The sequence below is a fragment of the Sciurus carolinensis genome, unplaced genomic scaffold (genome assembly GCF_902686445.1).
Source record: "Sciurus carolinensis unplaced genomic scaffold, mSciCar1.2, whole genome shotgun sequence".
Taxonomy (NCBI): domain Eukaryota; kingdom Metazoa; phylum Chordata; class Mammalia; order Rodentia; family Sciuridae; genus Sciurus; species Sciurus carolinensis.
In genome coordinates this window covers 13428-40727 of record NW_025920313.1, presented here as the reverse complement: position 1 = coordinate 40727, position 27300 = coordinate 13428, and the positions used below count along the sequence as shown (strand labels likewise).

The window sequence follows — 27300 nt, the reverse complement described above, 5'->3', positions numbered from 1 at the left end:
TTTGGAAGTATGGTCATTTGACAATACAATTCTTCCTATTCGAGAATATGGGAGATCTTTCTAAGACTTTTTAAAATTTCTTTCTTTAGGGTTCTGTAGTTATCATTGTAGAGATCATTCACCTCCTTGTTAGATTGATTACCAAGTATTTTTTTTTTTTGGAAACTTTTGTCAATGGAGTAGTTTTCCTAATTTTACTATCAGAATATTCATCACTTATGAATAGAAATGCATTAGATTATGTGTGGTGATTTTATAATCTACTATTCTACTGAATTCATTTATCAATTAAAAATTCAAGTTCTAGAAGTCTTCGGGTGGAGTTTTATGGATCCTCTAAATATAACATCATGTAGTCAACAAATAGTCATAGTTTGAGTTCTTCTTTTCCTATTTGTATCCTCTTAATTTCTTTGGTTTGCCTAATTGCTCTGGCTAGTGTTTCAAGGATGATGTTGAATAGAAGTGACAAAAAAGGGCATCCATGTCTTTTTCCAGGTTTTAAAGGGAATGCTTTCAGTTTTTCTCCATTAAGAATGATGTTGTTTGTGGGATTAGAACAGATAACCTTTACAATGTTGAGGAATGTTGCTACTATTCTACTTTCTCTAGTGTTTTGAGCATAAAAGAGTGTTGTATTTTATCAAATGCTTTTTCTGCACCAATTGAAATAATTATATGATTCATAACCTTAAGTCTATTAATGTGATGAATTACATTTATTTTTTTCCAGATGTTGAAACAACTTATCATCCTTGGGATGAACCCAACTTGATTGTGATGCACTATCTTCTTTTTTTTTTATTGTAAACAAATGGGATACATGTTCTTTCTCTGTCTGTACATGGTGTAAAGGCATACCATTTGTGTAATCATAAATTTACATACGGTAATGTTGTTTGATTCATTCTGCCATTTTTTCCCTTCCCCTCCTCCCCTCCCACCCTTCCCCTCCATCTATATAGTCCTTCCTTCCTCCATTCCTGCCCCCCTCCCTAACCCAACTACAACCCCAACACTAACCCTTCCCACCCCCCATTATGTGTCGTCATCCACTTATTAGCGATATCATTCTTCCTTTGGTTTTTTGAGATTGGCTTATCTCACTTAGCATGATATTCTCCAGTTTCATCCATTTGCCTGCAAATGCCATAATTTTATTGTTCTTTATGGCTGAGTAATATTCCATTGTATATATATACCACATTTTCTTTATCCATTCATCAATTGAAGGACATCTAGGTTGGTTCCACAATCTGGCTATTGTGAACTGAGCAGCTATGAACATTGATGTGGCTGTATCTCTGTAATATGCTGATTTTAAGTCCTTTGGGTATAGGCCAAGGAGTGGGATAGCTGGGTCAAATGGTGTTTCCATTCCAAGTTTTCTAAGGAATCTCCACACTGCTTTCCAGAGTGGCTGCACTAATTTGCAGCCCCACCAGCAATGTAAGAGTGTACCTTTCTCCCCACATCCTCGCCAACACCTGTTGTTGCTTGTATTCTGATAATTGCCATTCTAATTGGGGTGAGATGGAATCTTAGGGTGGTTTTGATTTACATTTCTCTTATTACTAGAGATGTTCAACATTTTTCCATATGTTTGTTGATTGCTTGTATATCTTCTTCTGTGAAGTGTCTATTCATTTCCTTAGCCCATTTGTCAGTTGGATTAATTACATTCTTGGTGTAGAGTTTTTTGAGTTCTTTATAGATTCTGGAGATTAGCGCTCTATCTGAAGTATGATTGGCAAAGATTTTCTCCCACTCTGTAGGCTCTTTCTTTGCATTGCTGATAGTTTCCTTTGCTGAGTTAAAGCTTTTTAGTTTGAATCTATCCCAGTTATTAATTCTTGCTTTTATTTCTTGTGCTATGGGAGTCCTGTTGAGGAAGTCTGGTCCTAAGCCGACATGTTGAAGCTCTGGACCTACTTTTTCTTCTATAAGATGCATGGTCTCTGGTCTGATTCCGAGATCCTTAATCCATTTCGAGTTTAGTTTCATGCATGGTGAGAGATATGGGTTTACTTTCATTCTGTTGCATATGGATTTCCAATTCTCCCAGCACCATTTGTTGAAGAGGCTATCTTTTCTCCATTGCATATTTTTGGCCCCTTTGTCTAGTATGAGAAAATTGTATTTATTTGGGTTTGTGTCCGTGACCTCTATTCTGTACCATTGATCCACCTTTCTATTTTGGTACCAATACCATGCCGTTTTTGTTACTATTGCTTTGTAGTAGAGTTGAAGATCTGGTATTGCGATACCCCCTGCTTCACTCTTTCTGCCAAGGATTGCTTTAGCTATTCTGGGTTTTTTATTCTTCCAGATGAATTTCATAATTGCTTGCTCTATTTCTGTAAGGTATATCATTGGGATTTTAATTGGGATTGCATTGAATCTGTATAGCACTTTTGGTAGTATGGCCATTTTGACAATATTAATTCTTCCTATCCAAGAACATGGGAGATCTTTCCATCTTCTAAGGTTTTCTTGAATTTCTTTCTTTAGTGTTCTGTAGTTCTCATTGTAGAGGTCTTTCACCTCTTTTGCGAGATTTATTCCCAAATACTTTATTTTTTTTGAAGCTATTGTGAATGGGGTAGTTTTCCTAATTTCTCTTTCTGAAGATTCATCGCTTATATATAAAAATGCTTTAGATTTATGTACATTGATCTTATATCCCGCTACTTTACTGAATTCACTTATGAGATCTAAAAGTTTTCTGGTGGAATTTCCTGGTTCCTCTAAGTATACCATCATATCATCAGCAAATAGGGATAGTTTGAGTTCTTCTTTTCCTATTCATATCCCTTTAATTTCTTTGGTCTGTCTAATTGCTCTGGCTAGAGTTTCAAGGACGATATTGAATAGAAGTGGTGAAAGAGAACATCCCTGCCTTGTTCCAGTTTTTAGAGGGAATGCTTTCAGTTTTTCACCATTTAGAATGATATTAGCCATGGGTTTAGCGTAGATGGCCTTTACAATGTTAAGGAATGTTCCCACTATCCCTATTTTTTCTAATGTTTTGAGCATGAAGGGGTGCTGTATTTTATCAAATGCTTTTTCTGCATCTATCAAAATAATCATGTGATTCTTGACTTTAAGTCTATTAATATGGTGAATGACATTTATTGATTTCCTGATGTTGAACCAACCTTGCATCCCTGGGATGAAACCCACTTGATCATGGTGCACTTTCTTTTCAATATGTTTTTGTATGTGATTTGCTAAAATTTTGTTGAGAATTTTTGCGTCGATATTCATTAAGGATATTGGTCTGAAATTTTCTTTCCTAGATGTGTCTCTGTCTGGTTTAGGAATCAGGGTAATATTGGCTTCATAGAATGAGTTTGGGAGAGTTCCCTCCTCTTCTATTTTCTGGAATACTTTGAGAAGTATTGGAATGAGTTCTTCTTTAAAAGTTTTGTAGAACTCGGCTGAGAACCCATCTAGTCCTGGACTTTTCTTTGTTGGAAGGCTTTTGATGACTTCTTCTATTTCATTACTTGAAATTGGTCTATTTAAATTGTGTATGTCCTCCTCGTTCAGTTTAGGCAATTCATATGTCTCTAGAAACCTGTTGATGTCTTCGAAATTTTCTATTTTGTTGGAGTATAGATTTTCAAAATAGCTTCTAATTATGTTTTGTATTTCAGTCGTGTCTGTTGTGATATTTCCTTGTTCATTCCGAATTTTATTGATTTGGGTTTTCTCTCATCTTCTCTTTGTTAGTGTGGCTAAAGGTTTATCAATTTTGTTTATTTATTTGAAGAACTAACTATTTATTTTGTCAATTTTTTGTATTGTTTCTTTCGTTTCAATTTCATTGATTTCAGCTCTGAGTTTAACTATTTCCTGTCTTCTACTACTTTTGGTGTTGGTCTGTTCTTCTTTTTCTAGGGCTTTGAGCTGTAGTGTTAGGTCATTTATTTTTTGAGTTTTACTTCTTTTATTAAATGCGCTCCATGAAATAAATCTTCCTCTAAGTACCGCTCTCATAGTGTCCTAGAGATTTTGATATGATGTTTCTTTGTTCTCGTTTACCTCTAAGAATTTTTTAATTTCCTTCCTAATATCTTCTGTTATCCATTCATCATATAGTAGCATATTGTTTAATCTCCAGGTGTTGGAGTAGTTTCTGTTTTTTACTCTTTCATTTATTTCTAACTTCAATCCATTATGATCTGATAGAATACAAGGTAGTGTCTCTGTCCTCTTGTATTTGCTGCCATTAGCTTTGTGGCATAATATATGGTCTATTTTAGAGAAGGATCCATGTGCTGCTGAGAAGAAAGTGTATTCGCTCTTGGTTGGATGGTATATTCTATAAATGTCTGTTAAGTCTAAATTATTGATTGTGTTATTGAGATCTATGGTTTCTTTGTTCAATTTTTGTTAGGAAGATCTGTACAGTGGTAAAAGAGGCGTGTTAAAATCACCTAGTATTATTGTGTTATGGTCTATTTGGTTTCTAAAATTGAGAAGGATTTGTTTAACATACATGGATGAGCCACTGTTTGGGGCATAGATGTTTATGATTGTTATATCTTGCTGATTTATGCTTCCCTTAAGCAGTATGAAATGTCCTTCTTTATCCCTTCTGACTAACATTGGCTTGAAGTCCACATTATCTGAAATGAGGATGGATACTCCAGCTTTTTTGCTGAGCCCATGTGCATGGTATGTTTTTCCCCATCCTTTCACCTTTAGTCTATGGGTATCTCTTTCTATGAGGTGAGTCTCTTGCAGGCAACATATTGTTGGATCTTTCTTTTTAATCCAATCTGCCAGTCTATGTCTTTTGATTGATGAATTCAGGCCATTAACATTCAGGGTTATTATTGAGATATGATTTGTATTCCCAGTCATTTGGTTCATATATAAAATTTTTGACACATCTTGGTTCCTCCTTTATTTGACAGTTCCTTTAGGATAATTCCTCCCTTTGTTGATTTGCTTCTTTGTTTTTTATCTCTTCCTCATGAAATATTTTGCTGAGAATGTTCTGTAATGCTGGCTTTCTTTTTGTAAATTCTTTTAGCTTTTGTTTATCATGGAATGATCTTATTTCATCATCAAATTTGAAGGTAAGTTTTGGTGGGTATAAGATTCTTGGTTGGCATCCATTTTCTTTCAGAGCTTGAAAAATGTTGTTCCAGGCCCTTCTAGCTTTTATCGTCTGGATTGAAAAATCTGCTGATATCTGTATTGGCTTCCCCCTGAATGTAATTTGGTTCTTTTCTCTCACAGCCTTTAAAATTCTGTCTTTATTTTGTATGTTAGGTATTTTCATTATAATGTGCCTTGGTGTGGGTCTGTTGTAATTTTGTGTATTTGGAGTCCTATAAGCCTCTTGGACTTGATTTTCCATTTCATTCTTCAGATTTGGGAAATTTTCTGATATTATTTCTTCAAATAGATTGTTCATTCCTTTGGTTTGTTTCTCTAAGCCTTCCTCAATCCCAATAATTCTCAAATTTGGCCTTTTCATGATATCCCATAGTTCTTGGAGATTCTGTTCATGATTTCTCATCATCTTCTCTGTTTGTTCAACTTTGTTTTCGAGGTTAAATATTTTGTCTTCAATATCTGAAGTTCTGTCTTCCAGCTGTTCTATCCTATTGGTTATGCTTTCTATGGAGTTCTTAATTTGGTTTACTGTTTCCTTCATTTCAAGGATTTCTGTTTGGTTTTTTTTCAATATCTCTAACTCTTTATTGAAATGATCTTTTGCTTCCTGAATTTGCTCTGTTAACTGATAGGTGCGATCATTCAGTGCCTGCATTTGCTCTTTCATCTCATCATTTGCTTCCCTAATCATTTTAATTATGTACATTCTGAACTCCCTTTCTGTCATTTCTTCTGCCATGCTGTCGTTGGATTTTATTGATGTAACATCTAGATTTGTTTGGGTCATTTTCTTCCCTTGATTTCTCATATTGTTCAGGAATCAGTGGGTCATTAAGATATTGCAGATTTCCTCTATCAACTTATAATGTCCCTGAAGATTGCTAGTATATCCCCTCTTATCCTTCAGTAGCCTGAAGTCTTGGAGGAGGTTGATAATGCAGAGCTCCACTAAGAAACTGCCTCTCTAGGTGTGGTAACCCTCAGGTGGTGTATATTCCCTGCTAGTGGGCAGAGGTGCCTCCACTTGTTGACCAATGGTCATCCAATGGGGAACTATACTGCGGGCTGAGGCAAGGCCTGTTTGTGCCTATGTCTCTGGCTTTACCGTCCCTGTGGGAAAACCTCCCCCGGCCAGGAAGAGTCACTCGGTGGGGACGTCTCGCTGGTCAGTTGCCCACTAGAGGTTCCCCTCAATCTACAACTACCACCTGGGCTGGGCTGTCTTCCTCTACAACGATCCCAGGGGCCCGGACCTACGTCCTGGGCCTGGGAGCCTCACCATTCGCAGGCGAGTCTCCTTAGGCTGCCTCTCCCAGAGAATCTGCCCGCCGCCCTGGAAACTTCGCTCCGCCCCTAGGCGTGTCTCTGTGCGGCTCTTCCAGCAAAAATCCACCTAGCTCCTGGGACCCTGCTCTGCACCAATCGCCTGGCTATGCAGCCCCTCCCCTGAGCCATCACCTGGAGCCCCATACAATAGCTCCGAGACCCAGAGACCCGCCACACACCTCCTCCTCCGGACAGCCACCCGGTTTCCGACGCAGTCACTAGGAGTCCAAGCAACTCACTTTGGGTCTCCTCCTCCCGCCAACCACCCATAGCCCTAGGCAGTCACTCCAAGTCTAAGTGACCCACCCTGTTCCTCCTCCTCCTCCTTGGGGTAGCCCCCCAGGTGTTCAGGAGCGGTGGCTCCGAGACCAGGTGACTCACCACGCTCCTCCTCCAGGCAGGCCACCGGTGTTCAGGAGCTGTCGCTTTTAGTCCAATCAACTCACCACTCGCCTCTTCCTCTGGCAACCACCTGTGGTTCTGATGCAGTCACTCCCAGACTAAGTGTCCCACCGCTCTCCTCCTCCAGGCAGGCCACCAGTGTTTTGGAGCAGCTGCTCCGAGTTCAAACAGCTCGTCACGCAGCTCCTCCTCTGGCCACCGCCTGTGGCTCTGATGCAGTCACTCCTAGACCAAGCGACCCGCCGGGCTTCTCCTCTTCCTCCGGGCAACCCCCCGGTGTTCAGAAGCAGTCGTTCTGGGTCTAAACAGCTCGCCACGCAACTCCTCCTCAGGCAGCTGCCCGGAGCCCCAGTGGTTGCTCGAGTTCAAGCACTGTGCTGAGCCGCCTCCTCTACGATGATTATAATTATATAATTATGTTATATAATTAGAAGCTATTTTGAAAATCTATACTCCAACAAAGTTGAAAATTTCAGACATCGAAAAATTTTTCAAGACATATGATTCTCCCATATTGAACCAAGAGGACATACACAATTTAAACAGATCAATTTCAAGCAATGAAATAGAAGAAGCCATCAAAAAGCTTACACATGAAGAAAACGTGGAATCAGATTCTCAGCTGAGTTCTACAAGACCTTCATGTAAGAAATTATACCAGTACTCCTCAAACTATTCCATAAAATATGGAGGAAATTCTTTCAAATTTATCCTGTGAAGCCAGTATCGCCCTTACACCAAAACCAGAAAAGCACGCATCAAGGAAAGAAAACTTTAGACCAACATTGCTCAAGAACATAGATACAAAAATTCTTAACAAAATTCTTGAAAATCACATAAAAAAACTTATTAAGAAGATAGTGCGGGGGCCAAGATGGCGGACTAGAGGGCGGCTGCATTTCACGCTGCTCCAGGACACAAGATTCAAAAGAGGAGATAGTGAGAGACTTGGGACCAACTCAAAGCTGCCGGGTGAGTCTCTCCTGTTGGGGAGGCATCCCGGATGGGGCGGTAGCCCCGGAACGCAGGGAATTTGTGAAGTGGAGTTGCTCGGCGAGACGCCCCTCCCCCCGCTGGAGCGGTAAACACGGACAACTGGGATCATCGTAGAGGAGGCGGCTCAGCATAGCCCTTGGACTCGAGCAGCCGCTGGGGCTCCGGGCAGCTGCCTGGGGAGGAGCTGCGTGGCGAGCTGTTTGGACCCAGAACAACCGCTTCTGAACACCGGGGGGTTGCCCAGAGGAAGAGGAGGAGCGCGGCGGGACGCTTGGTCTCGGAGTGACTGCATCAGAGCCACAGGCGGTTGCCAGAGGAGGAGCTGTGTGGTGAACTGTTTGAACTCAGAGTGGGCGCTCCTGAGTGCCGGGGGACTGCCCGGAGGAAGAGGAGGAGTGCGGCGGGACGCTTGGTCTGGGAGTGACTGCATCAGAACATTCTAAACCCATCTGAGCTTGCATTTGTTAATCAGATGTTGCTAAATTTTATATTTCTCCATGTCACTAGATGATTAGAAGACAGGGTCTTTTGGGCCTCTTGTTTATATCAGAGGTTCCTCCTTTGGATTGGGATCCTCTTCATCCTGTGTCAAATGCAATTTGAGAATCAGAATGTGAAGTCCTTGATGCCAACCCAGGAACATTATCAAGTCTCACACATCTGGCAGGAATCCAGACAGGACCTGTAGGAGTAAGAACAGCAACATATCCCCTCCCCCAAGTAATCAAAGTGCAGTGCCCCACCATATCAGGTCTGGTGGAACTCACTATTGTACATAAATCTTTGATAGTGGTTCCTCAGGTGCAAGTGCCTGTCCAAGGCAAAGGACCAAGATGTGTATTATCTTCAAAATGTGCATTAAGAGCACTTATTGAGAAGAAGGAAATATTGAGAGCATTATTAACATGAGAAAGTCTAGATCCCCCTTTTTTTCAACCAAATGTGTCATCTTTATTCAATTTGCAAGTTACACAAGAAACGTATATAAATGCACACAATTTTCCTTTTTTACATGCATAGAATCACAATATTTTAGTATTTTGTAACTTGATTTTCCCTTTGAAAAATATATCATTTTTTGTAGTAACTATTCTTACACTATATAATTTTAATCATTCCACAGTAAACCCCATGTAATGATATTATAATAATATTTGGTCAATCACTTATTGGTCTATTTGGCTTTCCAATTTATTATTATATAAATATGCTGCACTAAATATTGTGGTAGCTGTCTCATGTGCAATTATATTTGTTTATTAACAGCTACTGTAAACAGTAAGATAACTTAATTAGATTACCAAGTACAAAATCAACATACAAAAATCAGGAGTTTACATGTATTCAAACAATATTTAGGAAGATTTTTTTTTCTTTTTTTTTTATTCTTTTTTTTTTCTTTTTTATTGTAAACAAATGGGATACATGTTGTTTCTCTGTCTGTATATGGCGTAAAGGCATACCATTTGTGTAATCATAAATTTACATAGGGTAATGTTGTTTGATTCATTCTGCCATTTTTTCCCTTCCCCCCCTCCCCTCCCACCCTTCCCCTCCATCTATACAGTCCTTCCTTCCTCCATTCCTGCCTCCCTCCCTAAACCAACTCCAACCCCAACACTAACCCTTCCCACTCCCCATTATGTGTCATCATCCACTTATTAGCGATATCATTCTTCCTTTGGTTTTTTGAGATTGGCTTATCTCACTTAGCATGATATTCTCCAGTTTCATCCATTTGCCTGCAAATGCCATAATTTTATCGTTCTTTATGGCTGAGTAATATTCCATTGTATATATATACCACATTTTCTTTATCCATTCATCAATTGAAGGACATCTAGGTTGGTTCCACAATCTGGCTATTGTGAACTGAGCAGCTATGAACATTGATGTGGCTGTATCTCTGTAATATGCTGATTTTAAGTCCTTTGGGTATAGGCCAAGGAGTGGGATAGCTGGGTCAAATGGTGTTTCCATTCCAAGTTTTCTAAGGAATCTCCACACTGCTTTCCAGAGTGGCTGCACTAATTTGCAGCCCCACCAGCAATGTAAGAGTGTACCTTTCTCCCCACATCCTCGCCAACACCTGTTGTTGCTTGTATTCTTGATAATTGCCATTCTAATTGGGGTGAGATGGAATCTTAGGGTGGTTTTGATTTGCATTTCTCTTATTACTAGAGATGTTGAACATTTTTCCATATGTTTGTTGATTGCTTGTATATCTTCTTCTGTGAAGTGTCTATTCATTTCCTTAGCCCATTTGTCAGTTGGATTATTTGCATGCTTGGTGTAGAGTTTTTTGAGTTCTTTATAGATTCTGGAGATTAGTGCTCTATCTGAAGTATGATTGGCAAAGATTTTCTCCCACTCTGTAGGCTCTTTCTTCGCATTGCTGATAGTTTGCTGAGAGAAAGCTTTTTAGTTTGAATCTATCCCAGTTATTAATTCTTGCTTTTATTTCTTGTGCTATGGGAGTCCTGTTGAGGAAGTCTGGTCCTAAGCCAACATGTTGAAGCTCTGGACCTACTTTTTCTTCTATAAGATGCAAGGTCTCTGGTCTGATTCCGAGATCCTTAATCCATTTTGAGTTTAGTTTCATGCATGGTGAGAGATAGGAAGATTTAATGGAAGAAAAGCTTTCATATATAACAGTAATAAAATATATTAATATGTTTGCTAATAAAAACATGAGACCCATTAAAAATTAAAATTAAAATACCACTGAAGCCCAAAAAATAGCCTTTCTACAATAGAAGGGCAATATTGTTTTGTAAATTAGATTGTAAATTGTCCAGAGACAGCAGGCCACCCCCCGCCTTGCCACATGTTGAGCTAAGATGGGCCTGCTGAATACTGGTGGGGCGTGCCTCTCCTGTACACGTAACTCTCAGTCAATACTATGCGTGTATCAGGCTAGATTGCGTGGTACTTTATGATTGGCCAAGTATGCCTCCTTACTTTCCTCTGATTGACTTTTGTACTTAATATAAACTGGACTCACTTCCTTAATAAACGAGACTTGATCAGACTTTTGTCTTGTCTCCATTTCTCGGGTCTCTTGTCTCTCCCAATCCCCTCTCCCCCTTCCAGGTTCCCGTTGTAGTCCTGTGGATCAGGACAGTAAATTTAACAAAACCTCAATGAAAGTTTCACAGTTTTAAGCTTTATCACCTGATGCTAAATTTAGTGAAAAAAATAAACATAGAAATGGTACCAGCACTAAAACACATTAAGACATTTATTTTAAAAGCTTAAATAATTTAAAAGTATCAAACTGGTCTATTAGCAAAACAGAATGCCCTGAATAAGTACACTCAGATACACATAGAAATTGAATATATAAAGAAGACATCATCTCAAATCACTGAGCCAAAGAAGTATTCAATAAATGTTATAGGGATAGAGTTATATCCCTGCCTCACTTTATATACCTTGATAAATTCCAGATATACTAAAGGTATTTTTAAATAACAGAACCATTACATAATGAGAATAAAACTGAATTTTTTTTCTATTCATATCTGTAGTTAAAAGCTTGAAATCTGTTCTTCCCAGCCTTCTAGATTTTAGTGTCTGGGCTGAGAAATCTGCTGATATTCATGTTGGTTCCCCTCTACATGTAATTTGATGCTTTTCTCTCAAAGTCTTTAAAATTCTATCTTTATTTTGGATATTAGGCATTTTCATTATAATGTTCCTTAGTGTGAATCTGTTGTAATTTTGTGAGCCTCTTGTAGTTGATTTTCCATTTTATTCTTCAGGTTTGAAAAATTTTCAAATATTATTTCATTCAATAGGTTCTTTATTCCTTTGGTTTGTATCTCTGTGCTCTCCTCATTCCTGATAATTCTTAAATTTTGTCTTTTAAAGATATTCCATAATCTTTGATGTTCCATTCATAATATCTTACCATGTTTTCTGTTTCATCAACATTATTTTCAATATTAACTTTTTGTCTGAGGTTCTGTCTTCCAATTGATCAAGTCTGTTGGTGATGCTTTCCCTTGAGGCTTTTATTTCATTTATTGTTTTCTTCATTTCAAGAATTTTTGTTTGGTTTGTTTTGAGAATTTCTATCTCTTTGTTGAAATGATCTTTTACCTCCTGCAGTTGCTCTTTCAACTGTTTATTGGAGTGATTGTTCATTACCCACATTTGCTCTCTTATCTTATCCTTTGCTTCACAAATCATTTTAAGTAAGTATGTTCTGAACTCCTTCTCTGACATTTCTTCTACTATGCTGTCATTGAATTCTATTAATATAGAATCTTGGTTTATTTGGAATACTTTCTTCCCATGTTTTTTCATGTTGGTCATGTGTTTTCCTCTCTAGCTTTGCAGATCTGGGGTATAGCAGTTTTCCACCTATAGACTTTTAGTGACCCTGAATGTTTATGAAACCTCTTCTTTAAGGGGGAGATCAATATTAGCAGCACCCATTACAGATAATATGTAGCACTATACCAAATATCCCCTATGAAGACATTAATGTGTCATCATCATAAACAGAGAGGATGAGTTTGATTATCACCTACAATATGCCAAATAGATTTGCAATGAGATCTACAGTTTCTAATGGTAGAAAAAGAGAATGGATAGGGGTGCAGGATGTAACAGTTAATGGGATAAATTAGAGTATATAGAAGTACTACATCATAGGAAGAGTGAAAGTGGAGTCAAAAGAAGTTGGTTGTCAGTATGAGAAAAGGAAGAAAGAGACTCTGAGGAAACAGGTAAACAAAAGGAAATAGAATGAGAAAAATAAAGAAATAAAATTTTAAAATTTTTCAAAAGGAGAAAAAAATCTACAGTATAATAATCATATGATATTCATACCTCTCAATCTTCAGTAGCTTGATAAAGGAGGGGTACCTGACAATGAGCTTCCAGTCTCCTGCAGGTGTCTCAGGGTGGTTTTTCCCCACCTAAAGATGGTGGCTTTCACTTCCAGGATAATCCAAGATGGCTGCACTGGCTTCCAAATGTGTTGGTAAATGGAGAGCTGCAATACAGAGTGCAGGTGTTGAGTTTTGGTGGGGCACAGCCAGTCAGTTCAGTAGTCCTGGAGGTGTGGTGGGTTCAGTCTGGCTGGGGGTACTTTAGGTCCTGTTTGTTGTCCCAAAATGATGACAGCCATATGTAACCAAACATGTGGGTACTGTGTTCTTCCAGGCAACAATGGTCAGCATGCAATCCACTGGTGGTCTGCATGCAGCCCATAGACTAACAATGGAAGATTGGCAAGTGAACATCAGGAGGTGGTTGATGGGTAGGTGAAAGGTAGACAAGAGGCAGACAAACAAGCAAATGGTGGATGATAGGCAGCAGTCAGTGTACAATCTACACTCAAATGTAGGCAATATGCTGGCAGATGGCAGGTGATAACAGTGGATGAATGGGGTAAACAACAGGGGATCAATGAGTTGCAGTGACTTCTTCACAGAGAATCAGATTTTCTTCTCCTTGAATCCTGAGTTATGGAGCAACAAGGAATGCAAACTTCCTTACAATCTCTCATAAGTCAATATTGATGAATCTATGCCATCAAGTCAATTTCAACAAATCTAACCAGTGAAATTGATATTGACAAATCTACCCCAAAGAGTCAGTTTTGACAAATTTATATTGAAGAATCAATATGAGCAAATCAATATTAAACAATTTTCTCCAACATGGCAATATTGATAAATCTACACTGATGAGTGGATATTAACAAATATACCAAATGGGTGGATATTGACAAATGTACCCAACCAGTCAATATTGTTGAATCTGCCCTTAAAGAACAACATCATTTAGTTTACACCTTTGAGTCAATATCAATGAATCTACATTGATGGGTCAATGTTGATAAATCTACACCTTTAAGTTGATATTGATGAATCTACACCATTGAGTCAATATCTATGATTCTACCCCTGTGGGTCAATAGGTATGAATCTTCACCAATGAATCGATGTTGATGAATCTTCATCAATGAGTCAATATTGACATATCAAAATTGATATACCTAAATGACAAATTCGTATTGATGAATTTACCCAATCAAGTTGATATTGCCAAATCTAACTGATGGGTTATTAAGGATGAATCTACACTGATGAGTCAATATCAACAAATGTACACAAGAGACAAATTTGACAAATTTACCATTGCTGGTCCATATTAATGAGTTAACACCTATGGGTCAATGTCAATGAATCTGTCTCATCAATTTGATATTGATGAATCTACCCCAATGGGTCAAAATCAACAAATCAACACTAATGGGTCGATATCAGTGAATTGACACCAATTGCTTGATATTGATGAATCTATACCAACTTGTCAATATTGATGAATGTATACCAGCAAATTGACATTGATGAATCTACTCTGTTGAGTTGATATCAACCAATCTAATATGAAGAATTGATATTGACAAAGTGATATCAAATAATTAAATCTGATGTGTCAATATTGACAAATCTACACAGATGAACTGATATCAATGAATAACCAGACAGGTTGTTATTAACTAATATACACAGATCAGTCAATATCAATGAATCTACATTGTCTAATACTTTTCAACAAGATGATATTGATGAATCTAGCCCAGTGGGTCAATATTAATTAAACTACTTGAATGGGTCCATATCAATGTATCCATCTGCACCTGTTGATATCAATGAATCTACATTGATGATTTGATTTTGACAAATCAATACTGATAAATCTACACTGACAAGTTGATATTTATGAATCTACATAGATTAGTCAACATCAAAAATTCTACCCAGTTTAGTCAATAGCAGAGACTTCACAATGACTGCTTGATAAATTGTACTCAAATGGGTTGATACTGACAAATATACATGAACTTGTGAATATTGAAGAATCTACCATGACCACTTAATATTACCAAATGTATACTGTTGAGTTGATATTCACAAACTTATATTGATGAATTGATATCAAAACATTAAAATAGATGAACATTAAACCAACCCTATCAGATCGATATTGGCAAATCTACCTCAACATATCAATATCAACAAATCTACACTGGCAAGTAGATATCAAGGAATATAATCAAAGAAGTCATAATTGATGAATCTGCACTGATGGGTTGACATCAACATAAGTATACAGGTGAGAAGATATTGATAAGTCTACCCCATCAATACTGAGATATCTACATGAAAGAATTGATATTAACAAATCAACATCAGGCAACCTACCCTGATGGGTAGATAATGATGAATCTACACTTTCAAGATTATATCAATGAATTTACATATTTGAGTTAATATTGACAAATCTAGAGTAATGGGTCAATATGAAAGAGTCTACACAATGAGTCAATGTTTATGGATATGCCCAGTTGAGTCAATTTTAATGAATCTATCCTGATGAGTTAAATATTTACACCAATTATTCAATATTAGTAAGTCTAAATCAAAGAGGCAATATCAGCAAATCTAACCCACAGGTCAATATTGAAAAATCTACCTGACAGAGCCAGTATTGATGAATGTATGCAAAGTGTTTGATAGTGATGAAACTACATCTACTAATTGATACTGACATTTCAATATCTGATGAATCAACCCTGAAAATTCAATATCAATGAATCTACACCAATAATACATCCATTGATATGAATGAGTCAACAACTATGGGTTAATGTCAATGAATCTAGATTTGTTATCAACAAATCTAACCTACTGAATTGATATGGACAAATCTACACTGAAGAGTCAATATTATTTAATCTACCCTGACAGGTCAATAGCAAAGGATCAAAGAATCATCAATATCAATGAATAAACATCTACAGATGATATTGATGAATATACCTCATCAAGTCAATATCAATGAATCTAACCCAATGGGTCAGTATGGACATATCTACAGAGACAAGTCAATATTGATGGATTTGCACTGAAGAGTCAATATTGATGAATCTATTCCAATGTGTTGACATAAAAAATCTATTCGGACCATTCAATATTGACAAATCTATACCAAAGGGCCAATATTGATGAATCTATCATAATGGGTCAATATCAATGAATATACTCAGAAGAGTTGATATTGGAGAATCTATCCCAATGGGTCAATATCAATAAATCTACATTGTTGAATTGATATTGAAATATCAATATTGATAAATCTATCCCAATGGATAGGTATCATTGAATCTATGCCAATGAATGAATATCAAGGAATCTTCCCTGTCAAGTTTACATTGAAAAATTGAAGTAACAAGTTGATATCAACAAATCTGCACTAAGCATCAATATTCTTGAATCTACACTGATAGGTCAATTTTGACAAATTTACCCTCTCGAGTCTATATCAACCAATCTACTGTGAAGATTCAATATCTATGAACCTACCCAAGAGGTTAATATTGAGGAATCTACCATTATGAATTAATATTGATGAATCTATCCTAATGTGTCATTATTGCTGAATCTACACCAAGTCAATTTTGACAAATCTAAGCAATCAAATTGATATCAATAAATTAAACCATCCAAGTTGATTTTGAAGAATCTGTCAAGTTGGGTCAATATGAACAAATCTACCCAGATGAATCAATATTGATGAATCTACACCAAAGGGTCTATATCAATAAATCTACCCCAACAGGTAGATATCAATAAATCTACCCCTACAGGTCCATATCCATGAATCTACACTGATGGGTTGAGCAGACAAGACTTCTTATGATATTCAAATTACTGAACACTATAGGACCATAAAGTCTATTTGCTCAAAACACATTCAGTTGTTAGGAAGGAATACATTTTTCTTAATCTTTCTTGGATTAGTCCCCTAGCAATTATGGTAATCTTCAAAATAAGAAACCAGTTTTCCTTTATCTAAAAGTGTCCATTGATCTGAATACTACAAACATCCAAATGAGTTTCTGTTTTCTAAATATGGTTTGCTAAAATTATTTTATATACATTATTTTCTACTAGAAAATTGCTGTTTCTAGACACATTGGGGAAAATATGTCCAAAATCTACTTATTTTTTTTTATTGAAAACAAATGTGATACATGTTGTTTCTCTGTTTGTACATGGAGTAAAGGCATGCCATTTGTGTAATCATAAATTTACATAGGGTAATGTTGTTTGATTCATTATGCTATTTTTCCCTTCCTCCACCCCTCCCACCCCTCTTTTCCCTCTATACAGTCCTTGCTTCCTCCATTCTTGCCCCCATCCCTAACCCTAACTCTAACCCTAAAACTAACCCCTCTCACCCCAATTATGTGTCCTCATCCACTTATCAGCGAGATCATTCTTCCCTTGGTTTTTGAGATTGGCTTTTCTCACTTAGCATGATATTCTCCAATTTCATCCATTTGCCTGCAAATGCCATAATTTTATCATTATTTATGACTGAGTAATATTCCATTGTATATATTTATATATATCACAGTTTCTTTATACATTCATCAATTGAAGGGAATCTAGGTTGGTTCCAAACTCAGGCTATTGTGAATTGAGCAGCTATGAACATTGATGTGACTGTATCTCTGTAGTATGTTGATTGTAAGTCATTTGGGTATAGGCCAAGGAGTGGGATAGCTGGGTCAAACGGTGGTTCCATTCTAAGGAATCTCCACACTGCTTTCCAGAGTGGCTGCACTAATTTGCAGCCCCACCAGCAATGTACAAGTGTACTTTTTTCCCCACATTCTCGCCAACACCAGTTGTTGCTTGTATTCTTGATAATCACCATTCTAATTGGGGTGAGATGGAATCTTAGGGTGGTTTTGATTTACATTTCTCTTATTACTAGAGATGTTCAACATTTTTCCATATGTTTGTTGATTGCTTGTAGATCTTCTTCTGTGAAGTGTCTGTTCATTTCCTTAGCCCATTTATCAATTGGGTTATTTGTATTCTTGGTGTTGAGTTTTTTGAGTTCTTTATAGATTCTGGAGATTAGTGCTATATATGAAGTATGATTGGCAAAGATTTTCTCCCACTCTGTAGACTCTTTCTTTGCATTGCTGATAGTTTCCTTTGATGAGAGAAAGCTTTTTAGTTTGAATCTATCCCAGTTATTGGTTCTTGCTTTTATTTCTTGTGCTATGGGAGTCCTGTTCAGGAATTCTGGTCCTAAGCTGACATGTTGAAGATCTGAACCTACTTTTTCTTCTATAATCTATAGGGTGTCTGGTCTGACTATGAGGTCCTTAGTACATTTTGATTTTAGTTTCAGGCATGGTGAGAGATAGGGGTTTAGTTTCATTCTGTTGCATATGGATTTCCAATTCTCCCAGCACCATTTGTTGAGGAGGCTATCTTTCCTTCATTGCATATTTTTGGCACCTTTGTGTAGTATGAAAAAATTGTATTTATGTGGATTTGTGTCTGTGTCCTCTATTCTGTACCATTGATCTACCTCTCTATTTTGATACCAATTCCATGCCGTTTTTGTTACTATTGCTTTGTAGTATAGTTGATGTTCTGGTATTGCAATACCCCCAGCTTCATTTTTCCTGCAAAGAATTGCTTTAGTTATTCTGGGTTTCTTATTCTTCCAGATGAATTTCATGATTGATTGTTCTATTTCTGTAAGGTACATCATTGGAATTTTAATTGGAATTGCATTGAATCTGTATAGCACTTTTGGTAGTATGGCCATTTTGACATTATTAATTCTGCCTCTCCAAGAACATGGGAGATCTTTCCATCTTCTAAGGTTTTCTTTAATTTCTTTCCTTAGTGTTCTGTGGTTCTCATTGTAGAGGTCTTTCACCTCTTTTGTGAGATTGATTCCCAAATATTTTATTTTTTTGAAGCTGTTATGAATGGGGTAGTTTTCCTAACTTCTCTTTCTGAAGATTTATCACTTATGTATAAAAATGCATTGGATTTATGAGCATTGATCTTATATCCTGCTACTTTACTGAATTCACTTATGAGTTCTAAACGTTTTCTGGTGGAATTGGCTGGTTTCTCTAAGTATATAATCATCATCAGTAAATAGGGATAGTTTGAGTTCTTTTTTCCTATTCATATCCCTTTAATTTCTTTGGTGTGTCTAATTGTTCTGGCTAGAGTTTCAAGGACAATATTGAACAGAAGTGGTGAAGGAGTGTGTCCCTGCCTTTTTCCAGTTTTTAGGGGTAATGCTTTCAGTTTTTCACCATTTAGATTGATATTAGCCATGGGTTTAGCATAGATGGCCTTTACAATGTTAAGGAATGTTCCCAAAATCACTATTTTTTCTAGTGTTTGAGCATGAAGGGGTGCTGTATTTTATCAAATGCTTTTTCTGCATCTATTGAAATATTCATGTGATTCTTGACTTTAAGTCTATTGATATGGTGAATTACATTTATTGATTTCTGAATGCTGAGCCAACCTTGCATCCCTGGGATGAAACCACTTGATCATGGTGCACTATCTTTTTAATATGTTTTTGTATACAATTTGCTAAAATTTTGTTGAGAATTTTTGCGTCAATGTTCATTAAGGAAATTGGTCTAAAATTTTCTTTCCTCAATGTGTCTCTGTCTGGTTTAGGTATCAGGATGATATTGGCTTCACAGAATGAGTTTGGGAGGGTTCCTACCTCTTCTATTTCATGGAATACTTTAAAAGTATTGGAATAAGCCCTTCTTTAAAGGTTTTGTAGAACTTGGCTGAGAACCCATCTGGTCCTGGACTTTTCATTGTTGGTAGGCTTTTGATGACTTCTTCTATTTCATTACTTGAAATTGGTATATTTAAATTGTGTATGTCCTCCTTGTTCAGTTTAGGCAATTCATATGTCTCCAGAAACTTGTTGATGTCTTCGAAATATTCTATTTGGTTGGAGTATTGATTTTCAAAATAACTTCTAATTATGTTTTGTATTTCAATCGTGTCTATTGTGATATTTCCTTGTTCATTCCGAAAGTTAGTGATTTGGGTTTTCTCTTGTCTTCTCTTTGTTACTGTGGTCAAGGGTTTATCAATTTTGTTTATTTTTTCGAAGAACCAACTATTTTTTTGTCAATTTTTTGTATTGTTTCTTTTGTTTCAATTTTGTTGATTGCAGTTCTGAGTTTAACTATTTCCTGTCTTCTACTACATTTGGTGTTGGTCTGTTCTTCTTTTTCTAGGGCTTTGAGCTGTGGTGTCAGGTCGTTTATTTTTTGAGCTTTACTTCTTTAATTGAATGCGTTCCATGAAATAGATTTTCCTCTAAGTACTGCTTTCATATTGCCCCAGAGATTTTGATATGATGTTTCTTTGTTCTCATTTATCTCTAAGAACTTTTTAATTTCTTTCCCAATATCTTCTGTTATCCATTCCTCATATAATAGCATATTGTTTAATGTCCAGGTGTTGATTAATTTCTGTTTTTACTCTTTCATTTATTTCTAATTTCAATCCATTATGGTGTGATAGAATACAATGTAGTGTCTCTATCTTCTTGTATTTGCTAACATTAGCTTTGTGGCATAATATATGGTCTATTTTAGAGAAGGATCCATGTGCTGCTGAGAAGAAAGTGTATTCGCTCTCGATTGGATGGTATATTCTATAAATATCTGTTAAGTATAAATTATTGATTGGGTTATTGAGATCTATGGTTTCTTTTTCCAATTTTTGTTTGGAAGATCTATCCAGGGGTGAGAGAGGCATGTTAAAATCACATAGTATTATCGAATATGGTCTATTTGGTTTCTGAGATTGAGAAGGATTTGTTTGACATACATGGATGAGCCATTGTTTGTGTTATAGATATTTATGATTGTTATGTCTTGCTGATTTATGCTTCCCTTAAGCAGTATGAAATGTCTTTCTTTATCCCTTCTGACTAGTTTTGGCTTGAAGTTCACATTATCTGAAATGAGGATGGATACCCTACTTTTTCCTGAGTCCAGGTGCATGGTATGTTTTTCCCCATCCTTTCACATTTAGTCTATGGGTATCTCTTTCTATAAGGTGAGTCTCTTGTAGGCAACATATTTTTGGATCTTTCTTTTTAATCCACTCTGCCAGTGTATGTCTTTTGATTGATGAATTCAGGCTATTAATATTCAGGGTTATTATTGAGATATCATTTGGATTTCTGGTCATTTGACTCATTTTATTTATTTATTTATTTATTTTTGACACGACTTGGTTCCTCCTTTATTTGGCAGTTCCTTTAGGATAGCTCCTTCCTTTACTGATTTACTTCTTTGTTTTTCATCTCTTCTTCATGGAACATTTTGCTGAGAATGTTCTGTAATGCTGGCTTTCTTTTTGTAAATTCTTTAGCTTTTGTTTATCATAGAATGATTTTATTTTATCGTCAAATATGAAGGTAAATTTTGCTGGGTATAAGATTCTTGGTTGGCATCCATTTTCTTTCAGGGCTTGAAAACTGTTGTTCCAGGCCCTTCTATCTTTTAGGGTCTGGATTGAAAAAACTGCTGATATTCTTATTGGTTTCCCCCTGAATGTAATTTGGTTCTTTTCTCTCACAGCCTTTAAAATTCTGTCTTTATTTTGTATGTTAGGTATTTTCATTATAATGTGCCTTGGTGTGGGTCTGTTGTAATTCTGTGTATTTGGAGTTCTATAAGCCTCTTGAACTTATTTTCCATTTCGTTCTTCAGATTTGAGAAATTTTTGTAATTATATCATTGAATAGATTGTTCTTTACTTTGGTTTGTTCCTCGAAGCCTTCCTCAATCCCATTAATTCTTAAATTTGGCCTTTTCATGATATTCCATATTTCTTGGAGATTCTGTTCAAGATTTCTTACCATCTCTCTGTTTGGTTAACTTTGTTTCAAGTTTGTATATTTTGTCTTCAATATCTGAGGTTCTGTCTCCAGGTGTTCTATCATATTGGTTGTGCTTTCTATGGAGTTCTTAATTTGTTTTATTGTTTTCTTTCATTTGAAGGATTTCTGTTTTTTTTTCAATATCTCTAACTCTTTATTGAAATGATCTTTTGCTTCCTGTATTTCTCTTTTAACTGACGAATGGTGCAATCATTCAGTGCCTGCATTTGCTCTTTCATTTCTTCATTTGCTTTTCTTATCATGTTAATTATGTATATTCTGAACTCCCTTTCTTTCATTTCTTCTGCCATGCTGTCATTGGATTTTATTGATGTAACATCTAGATTTGTTTGAGGCATTTTCTCCCCTTCTTTTCTCATATTGTTCAGGTATCAGTGGACTGCTGAGATGTTGCAGATTTCCTCTATTGACTTACAATGTCCCTGAAGATTTCTAGTATGTCCCCTCTTAGCCTTCAGTAGCCTGAAGACTTGGGGGAAGTTGATAATGCAGTGCTCCAAAAGAAAGCTGCCTCTCTAGTGGTGATGGCCTTCAGATGGGGTATATTCCCTGCTAGTGGGCAGTGGTGCTTCCACTTGTTGGCCAATGGTCAACCAAAGGGGATCTAGGCTGCAGGCTGAGGCAAGGCCTATTTGTGCCTGTGTTTCTGGTTTTACTGTCCTTGTGGGAAAACCTCACCTGGTGGGAAGACCCTCCCAGTGGGGAGGTCTCGCTGGTCAGTTCCTCTCCTAGAGGTTCCCCTCAATTCACAACTACTGCCTGGGCAGGACAGCCTTCATAGGCAATGTTCCCAGAGGCCCGGACCTACGTCCTGGGCCTGGGAACCTTGCCCTTCACAGACAAGTCTCCTTAGGCTGCCCCTCCTCAGAGAAGCTGCCCACAGTCCTGAAACCTTTGCTCTGCCCCTCAGCTTGTCTCTGTGCAGCCCTTCCTCTGAGAAGCTACCTAGGTCCTGGGACCCTGCTCTGCACCTAATCACCTGGCTATGTGGCCCCTCCTCTGAGTAGCTACCTGGAGCCCCATACAGATGTTCTCAGTCCCAGTGACCCACCACATGCCTCTTCCTCCAGGCAGCCACCTGGTGTTCTGTGTGGTCGCTTTGAGTCCAAGAAACTCACTGAACACCTCCTCCTCCTCTGGGCAGCCCCCTGGTGTTCAGGAGGCATTGATGTGAGTCCAAACAACTCACTGCTCACCTCCTTCTCTGAGCAAGGGCCTGGAGCTCTGTTGTGGCCACTCTGAGACCAAGCAACCTGCTGTGCTCCTCCTTCTCCTCCTCCGGGCAGCACCCCCAGTGTTCAGGAGTGGTTGCACTGAGTGCAAACAGCTCACTGTGCAGCTCCTCCTCTGGGCAGCTGCCAGAACCCTGGCGGGTTGCTCCAAAACCAAGCGTTGTGCTGAGCAGTCTCCTCTACAATACTCCCAGGTGTCCGTGTTCACTGCTCCAGCAGGGGGAGGGGTGTCTCACCAGGCAACTCTACTTCACAAAGTTCCCTGCATTCTGGGACTACCGCCCCATCCAGGATGTCTCCCCAATGGGAGAGACTCACTCGGCGGCTTTGAGTTTGTCCCAAGTCTCTCAATATCTCTTTTGAATCCTGAGTCCTGGAGCAGCATTAAATGCAGCCACCCTCTAGTCCATCATCTTGCAAATCCTCCATAATCTACTTCTATAGATGACTTTTAATTTTGATCTTCCCCATCTCAGATAAATTTACACCATGTGTTTTTCACATACTGCTTGTGAAATGACTTTTTAGGCCACTTGAATGTTTTCATGAAGTCACAAACTATGAATCCATTGATGTAAACATTATTTTAGGTAATCAGTTCCTAAAAGGTTTTTAAAAATTTTATGCTTATTTGATATTTCAAAATATGAGTCATGTATATTATTTGTTATTATTACTTATTATTTATTATTTGTGAAAGCCCAAAACACTTAAAACAGAAATATTTGATGAAATAATAACTTTTAAGTGCTGCTATCTTGCAAAATTTCTGAACACAATTTTTTAGAATGTTTTCTACATATGTGATCTCATAAGAAACATTTAATCATATTCAAAAATTATCTTAATGGAAATAATAATTTCATAAAATAAGCAACAACCAACAGACACAGTCCCTGAAATACCAAACGTGTCTTTTTATGTCTCACACTTGGACAAAAGACTGGGTAATGTACTGGATCATTTAATTTGTTGAAATAATCTGAGACCAACAGTTAGTATTCAGTGGTAAGACCATTTGTTCTCAGCCATAAAAGGCAAGTGGCAGCCTTTGGTTCTTCTTTATATCAGTTCTTCTTCAGACTATTTAGGAACTGGTATCAGTCATTAGGATGAGCTCACAGAAAAAAACTAAATTGTGATAAATAATTGACCAGCTGTCACATATTTGTTTAATTGAACTAGGTGAGTATTAGTAAGTACAATACAGAGGATTTAATTGTGTTTTTCTAATTGGGCAAAATAATATATTTCCTACAATTTATGCTGAATAGTGACAGTGTTTCCTGAGTATTTTTTTTTGTATTGTCTGTCTTTTCTACACTAAATTGGAAAAAGGATTTAAAACAGATGGGCTTTAATTACCATAACTTAAAAAGGTGCAATATTTTAAAAATTGAACTTTTAATTAAAAAACAGTCAGTTTAATGAACATAAAGTTTTAGAAAGAAGTTACTGTTTCCTCTGTTAATACCCATAGAGAAATCATTTAGGATTATCAGAAAAGAATTGACTACTCACCTTGCAATGCATCATATTATACTTTCACTATATCCTTTGTAATTTTGAAACTTAGATATTTTTATCTTTTCCCCACGTTTTCACTTCCCCCTGATATTCTTTTCCCTAAAATTCTCCTCCCTGATCTTCTTTTTCCTAACCTTCTCCTCTCTGATTTTCTCTTCCTTGATCTTTGCCTTCCTAAATTCTCCTCCCTATACTCATTTTCTCTGACTCACCCCTGTAAGAGCCTCCTGTTCCTGCTGATAGGGAGAATCACAGAATTTAGGACAGAAGTCACCTGTTTCTCCCTTGCTAGCAAAACAATAAATCATCTTTTTTCTTTTGCTCAAAGCTGTGTCAATATTAGATTGGCATCTGAAATAAGGACTGTGCTTTTGGCAATAAATTTGACACCCTAGATGGGACCTGAGAGCAGCCCTTGCTCCAGCTTTCTTGATCAGGCTTGACCTTCAATTGACTCCCACATCCATGATGAGAATACAAAGACTACTGGTGAGTTTCTTGAGAGCAGAGTGCTGATGAAATTTGGTTATGGTGTGAGTTTGCCTCAGACTGAACCAGAGGAGCTGTTCTGTGACTAGAGGATGAGACTTAAGGGCTGTCCCAAGAGCTGTTGAAACATTTTTAGCTTTGGGGACCTCCTACCTTATTTCCCTGAACTGAAGAAGTTGCTCTATGAGCTGATTTACTTTGAGAAAAGGGAAGGTGAATTCAAGAAATTGAGACACACTTTGCCATTTGGTCTTGGCCTCGGGCATTTGGTGTGCACACCAAGACACTTGATTTCATACACCCAATTCTTCTATGTGGGAACATCTGATTGCATCTTCTTGGGACATCTGTGACTCCAGTTGTGTGGGAGTCATGAGTCAGTGAGACCTAAGAATCTCGAGATATGTACTTTCTTCTTATCTGTTCCAGGTTCTCATCTGTTTGTTGACCTTGGTCTGTGGAATTATTTCTAATTCTCTGTTTATTTGTATATACTAATACAAAGTGTATAGACACTTTTGAGATATGACTTATACTTCACTGATTCTATGGGTTAGTCTCTTGGGAAAGATCTTCCCTGGTCAATTTAAAAGTTTCCACCTGTTGGTCATGGATTTGAGATTTCTCTCTAGTTGTTTCTCTCTGTTTCTTTTTTTGTACAATATTGTAGTTGGAATTGATCTGGTGGAGCTAAAGTGAGTTGAAAATAGGGCCACCTTTAAGTCTATGACAATTTTTTTTACTGTAATAAACTGACTTTTAAAAAGCTTCCTGGATTGTTATACAATCTTGCAGTTGGACTTGATCTGTCCAAGTTAAAGTAGATGAAACAAATTTGTACATGCAGGTTTCTCTGTTTTAAAGGTTCCCATATGTTAGCCCTAGTTCTGGTGATCCTCTCTTTTCTGTACATATAGGTACAATTGCGTCTAGAGAAAGATAGTTTATTGTAACAAAATCTGGAATTTGATCCTATAGGGAAAAGCCGGTCTAAGAGAAAGAGTGTTTACTGTTAAAAAATATGTACTTTAAATGGCTTTTCTGGATTATTACATGCTATTGACATTGAAGTTGGTCTGCCAGAGTTAAAGTATATGAAAGAGATTCTTTATGTACAGGCATTTGTGCAGTTGCATGAAAGGGGTCTGAAGCATCAAGAATTAAGTTGAAGATGTCAAATTTCAGTTTGGCCCCAGGAATATGCATATCATCACATTGAAATCAAGTGCACTAAACCTAAGTTGGTGGTGTTCCAGACAATCTGCCTAGGATGTAAAAAAATGGTCAAAGAGAACATGGCCTCTGCCTGCCTTCTAGCACCATTTCTCATGGAGGGTGGAGGTTGCTGTCCACAAAGAATGTGGCACTACATTCCAGAGCTCTCAGTTTCTGAACTGGTGACAGAAATTTCTCCCCTTTTAAGATCTAACAGGGGACCCCATTTTGCCAGGAAATATTAATTACTGGAGCAAAGCAGTTCTTGCTATAACAGTTTCTCTTCCAACTACATGCCTGGAAAGAGTTACAGAATCAATAACTGTTTAAACAAACAACTGTTACTTAGTTTATAACAATAGACACCCTAAATATATGTGACATGGTATACATATGCATCTAAGAACTCTATCTCTCTAAGCCTTGTCTAAGTTTTCTGTAAAAATTTATAAAATGAAATTTTATATAAGCTTATTGGCAAGATACCAATAAGTGCTCTCTTTGATGAATTGTATCTGACATAGAAAGGCCACATTCTCATATGAAGACCTGTCTTATATCTGCTTGTTTTGATGAAGTCAATTTTTTATCTTTAACATTGTTTTCCAAATGTACAAGAGATTTAAGGCTATCTTTTGATTTTTGTTAACCCATGCAGACCTGTGATTAGTGTCATCATACACTCTGTATTCTAAATTCTACTAGTTAAACTTAGTCAAATGTAAAAAGTCTTCTCTTCAGAGATCACTTTGCCATGTTGGTATTTTCCAAAGTACAATTTGGTGTAGCAAAAGACTCACCTTTGTATGGAAATAACAAATTTGATTGATATTTATTGGTGCGTTTGATTTTTTATAGCTAAAGTAGCCTGTTGTTAATAAGTTATATGCCTGATTTTGTATGACTCTTCACACTGGAATTGGAATTTAAATGCATTTTTGGAAGGTGTTAAAGAGAGCCTAATGTTTAAAGGTAACATTGTAAAATATGAAAGGATTCTGCCACTTTTTGTGCAAAAATAAATTTAAAAGCTGTCTTAGTCTATCTTTGATTTATGTTTAAAGATGTAATGTTGTATTGTGTTAGTTTTGAAGAGAGTCTTATCTTAGTGGAGAAAAGACTCTATCTCCCACTTACTCCATGTTAGAATCTTTCCAAAATAGTCTAGATGTCAGCT

The 27300-nt window shown here is 37.1% G+C and overlaps 1 long non-coding RNA gene across 2 annotated transcripts in view; it reads left to right on the top strand.

Annotated features, from left to right (window-relative positions):
• LOC124975581 (uncharacterized) overlaps positions 1–27300 on the top strand; it is a 144510-nt gene that overhangs the window by 115170 nt on the left and 2040 nt on the right. The gene's annotated exons all lie outside the window — the stretch shown is intronic.